This window comes from Watersipora subatra, chromosome 2 (genome assembly GCF_963576615.1).
Source record: "Watersipora subatra chromosome 2, tzWatSuba1.1, whole genome shotgun sequence".
NCBI classification, from domain to species: Eukaryota; Metazoa; Bryozoa; class Gymnolaemata; order Cheilostomatida; family Watersiporidae; genus Watersipora; species Watersipora subatra.
The window spans coordinates 72,791,909-72,796,998 of NC_088709.1; positions in this window are offsets into that span (position 1 = coordinate 72,791,909).

A 5,090-nucleotide genomic window follows, 5' to 3' on the forward strand; every position below is an offset into this window, starting at 1 on the left:
AGTTTTTTCGCAGGCATAGTAAGGCTTAAGTCGAACCTCATTTTGGATAAAGGACTGGCCCCATTTCTTGATCAATTAGGTCTGGTTTGCCCAGACATTTATGATTTTAAAAGGGCACACTTATATTGCCTGTAATTTGGGATTTTCTCTCATTTGCCGGCACTTGTTCAGAAACCACACCAACTCTTGTGGCGCGTATAGTGGTGGCTCTTCTTGGTCCTTCTGTCTCACCACCTGTTGGGCCTCCTTCAGTACCTTGTGAGCTGCTTCTAATCTGCTCTGTGTCTTCTGTACGTACTGGTAGGAAGGTGGCTCCTCCAGCGAAGGCGGGCTGATTTCCAACAGGTCAGCCAGGTGTAACTCTCGGCCGAACATGAGCAAGTGTGCTGTTTTGCCCGTAACAGAGTGTGGCGCACCTCTGTAGGCTCGCATTAGCTAAGGCAGCATTCTGTCCCACTTCTCCTGTCTTTGTGTTAGCAGAAGCGCTCGTAGCGAGTCTCCAAGTTGTCTGTTGTTTTTTTCTGCAATGCCGTTAGCCTGAGGGTAGTATGGGGTGGTGCGCGTTCTTTCCACTTGCCATAGCAAGCACAGTTCTTTCATTAGTTGGCTCTTGCACTGTGCCCCTTGGTCCGTATGTATTTGCTCTGGCAAGCCCGTGTAGCCAAATACTCGCTCGTGCAGCGCATTGGCAACTACAGGAGCCGTGGCCTCCAGGAGGGCCAGAACATCTTGCCAGTGGGTGAAATGGTCTGCTAGCACCAAGATCCACTGCTTCCCTTTCGATGTCTCCGACATCAGTTCAACCTGGACCACTGCCAACTTTTGCCAGGAAAGACCTGCTTATAACCACTGCCGGCTACCTGCTCCCTTGTTGCCACTGTACTTAGCCGCCTGGCAGACCTCATGGCACCTGACTATTCTTCTCACCATGACCGTCATATATGGCCAATACTACATCAGTCGGAGCTGGCTGACCGTTCTTCCCACCTCAGAGTGGGCCAGGGTACAAGTCTGCCAAATGGCTGTTTCTCAGACCGGTGACGGGGTAGACCGAGCACCACCTTGGCTGGCCGTGTGGAGCAGTACGTGTCGCCAGTACCCTGTTCTGCAGCCAAAGAAATGGGCAAATGCGGTGTAGCTGCCGCAGCTCAAATCCACTCAATTCCAATTGCTCGGCATTAATTCTGCCGCCTGCTGCATAAAGAGATACATAGAGGTCACTGGTCTACGCCCAGCAGCCTGAATGCGTGCCAACTCTGCTGTGGCATTTTCTGTGGCGCTAATCCGAGCCATCCCACAGAGTCCCGGAGTGACCTCGGCCGGTTTCGAGCTAGACCTCGATACCTCTAGCGGCAGAGGCCAGCTCGAAGGATCAACTGTCTAGCGCGCAGTCCCGCCGACTCTCGGTTCTAGACTTGGGCTCTTTCCTGGTTGGTTCTCAAAGGCCAACTCTCTGTGAGCCGGTCCTCCATCCTGTAACTCACTCAGCTCGCACTGTCGACAGTTTCCGCTGGTCTGTCGGCTGAGCCCATCTGCGTTGCTGTGTTGGAGGCCGGTCCTGTGTTCCCTGGTAAAATGGAACTTGGCAAGGATATCCAACTACCGGGCTATCTGGTTGAAGGCTCCTTGCGCCGACACAGTCCTTGGAGGGATACATGATCTGTACGGAGGAGGAACTGGCCCTCATAGAGGTAAGGTCGGAAGCGTTTTACGGCTCTCACCACACCGAGCAGTTCCCTCCGAGTCACACAGTAATTCTGCTCAGCTGGATTCAGTGTCTTGCTGAAATACGCGATGAATCGCTCAACTCTCCCTTGTACCTGGGACAAAACTGCACCGAATCTGCAACTACTAGCATCCGTGACCAGTATATACGGCTGTGTCGGGTTTAGGTAATCCAGCATGGGAGCTGAGAACAGCGCCTCCTTCAGCTTGTCAAAAGCTTATTGCTCCTCTTGGCCCCAAGACCAGGCCTCCCACTTGCTGGTGAGTCGGTTCAAAGGATGGGCTGTGTCAGCAAAGTCGGGCACCTACTGTCGGTAGTACTCCACGGTACCCAGGGCGCCGTGTAGCTTGCAGAAACCCCTGAACTTTGGCCATTTCTGGGCTGCTGTGGTTTTTTCTGGGTCGATGACTACTTCTACCTTGCTGACAACATCTTCCAAGTGCCGAATTTGTGGCTGCAGGAGTTTGCATTTGGAAGGCTAGAGCTTCATTCTAGTTTCCTTCAAGCGCTGCAATACATCCTCCAGCCATTGCAAATAAGTATCAAAGTCTGAGGCAATGATGACGATGTCATCCAGGTATAGCTAGAGTATCTTCCAGTACAGCCAGAGCAGGACCTGTTCCATAAGCCGCTAGAATGTGGTTGGTGCCGAGGTCAGGCAAAAGGGCAACACTTTCCATTTCCACAGCCCATATTGAGTTGCAAAGGCAAACTTTTCCTGCACATTTGCGTCCAGGGGTACCTGCCATTACCCGCTCACCAGGTCGAGTGTGCTAAAATGACGGCTGTCAAACAGGGTATCGAAACTGTTGTCGATCCGGGGGAGGGGGGTAGTCAGGCCCCATCTAGTGCAGCTGGTCCGGCCCTTGGCAGTTCTTCCCGGCAGACACATAAAAATCCTTCAGGTGGGCTAGCACCTTTACACCCGGCATTGCTACCACGCTTCCCAGGGCGGGCTTGGATCCCGGGATGGTCCTCCACTCTCGTGTAGCTGCCGACGACTGACCCTGCCCACAAGTGGTAGGGTTAGTTTGTGAGGTTCAGACGCCTAGCTGTCACGCCCAACTTCAGCCTAGGCCAGTTTAAGCTGGCAGCCAGGGGCGGATGAGCGGGGCAAATTTCTGTTGTACTGACCGTTGCACTGACGACCTTAAACTGTGGCCGCGGGGCCTCAGTTCGTGGGGCCATTGCTAGGCCTTTCAGCACTTTAGCCTACTGGTTGGTGCCCTGCTCTTTGTTTCTCACTTTACTTTGCATCTTTGTTTGAGAGTATGCCTGTTTACTGGAGGTCGACTTCATGCATCAGCACTGTCGGCCAATTGCAGGGAATAGCGTCTCGCTAAATTCTTTTTGTTATGAGACCTTCACCCATCCGGTACTTTCACTAATCAATGCAAAGTCGGCAGCCAAATAAGGTGTGCCTCTTCTGCCCGAGTGCTAGCTAACCGGAGTGTGCTCGATCGATGCTTATAAGCAAGGTTGGCAGCCGAGATCAGGTGTGCTAATCGTGGTGCTTACTCAGTTGTTGTGGATTCAAGCTAAGTATTCCACTGCAGCCACCAGTGTGAAAGATTTCACCATGCCAGTTTCACGGTTACCATCAAGCCGAGTAAATCACAAAGACCGAGTTGTTATTTGAGCATACAATGTATATTTACATGATAAATATATTTGTTTTAATACAACAAATTTTAGCATGCATACATAAATAATAAACAGTATGAGAATATAGTGCCTACCGTATGCAGGAAGCTGCACTGCTCTGCCTGCCTTTCCAATCGTCCTTCCTTGTATCTTCTTTGCTCTTTGTTGGCTCCGCCCACTTGCGGTTTCAATTCCTGACATAACGTTTGGTAGCTATGTGACCCGCGTCACTCCTATCCTTATTGCTGGCCCAGCCTCTGGATGAGAGGGAAGGCCCGGCCCGGCCTTACAATTGACCGTCACGCTGGCACCAGCTCTGCTCGCGATGCCCTTCCCTTACAATACTATAGAATTCCATAGAATATTTGAGGAATCTACCATTCAAAAAATTGACTAGGTTTACAGCTATGGCCACATAAGTTTAATACTGTATGTCATCTAGACAGTTATTTAAATACAATATTCTTTACACTTTACCAAGGGAGTCATGCAATCTTGCATGGCTGGAAGTTTGGAACCTGACTATAAAGAGCTTTAATTCTATTGCAACTATGGCTTCAGCAAAAGTTCTTTCACAAAAATGGAAGTTTAGATAATATTGTAATGGTTAGATGTTAGAAGTTCATTTAAATAAACTTCTCAATTACCGGTAGAAGTTTCCAGGCTAATAACTCAATAATACATGACATCAGTTAACACCTAAGTTAACATTAAAATATAAAGAGTTGACTGGTATTTCATAAGCATAAAACATAACTATTATATCCAGTCCATGTTACCGTTTATCATTGTCAAGTCATTCAACTGTTCTTGTAACTAACATCATTTTGTTAACCACCATATAATATTTAGTAGTAGCTATATACTAATATAATAAACTGAAACATAGTATAATACATGCAATACATATTATATATTCATAAGATTATTTTATATTCTGCTGTTTTATTATGTGTAAAAGACAGGAACAAGCAAACAACTTTGTAGTAGTAGTATACAAAACAATTTTCAACATATAAAACATTTTAAAATGATACAAATCATGGTTACTTAAAAAATCCAGGCAGCTAAATTATGTGAAATTAGCCCAACGCCTTCTCTATTATGTCATTTTTTCAGTAGTCATTTGATATAAAGATTTGGGAGTTGTTGGCTCTTGGCGGTTCACAATGTTCTGGAGTAAGCAACTATAGCATCAAGGAATATGTTTTTAGCGGGAATAGCCTCGACAAGCCAAGTATTTGCCCACCAAAAATGTATGCAACAAAACCCATGGCTTGTAACCACTGTAGTATGGATCACTTTTACATAATATAAAAGTTTGCTAGTTATAAGTAATAATACATGTAGTACATAGAGCTAAACTCGAGGTAGTTTTATGAGTTGTAGACTAGGGTAGTTATAACTGCCTCAGCTTACAACTCATTTTACCAGTACTGTTATTATAATTTATATTTACTTTTTTATGTGAAGCAGCACATATAATTACAGTCTGTCTAGTGCTAACACACCTTTTAACAGGTTAATTTAACTTACAGTTTTATTCATGTTAAGGATGCATGTGATATGATATAAACAGCCAGGCAACTTAACTTATAGTTTTATATAGCTACAACTTTGGCTGATATTTACTATAACCTTGTAGAGTTAACTATGGTTAAATCATAACAAATTTTAACCAAATTATTTTCATGATTCTGGTATAAATTTTCAGATTCCC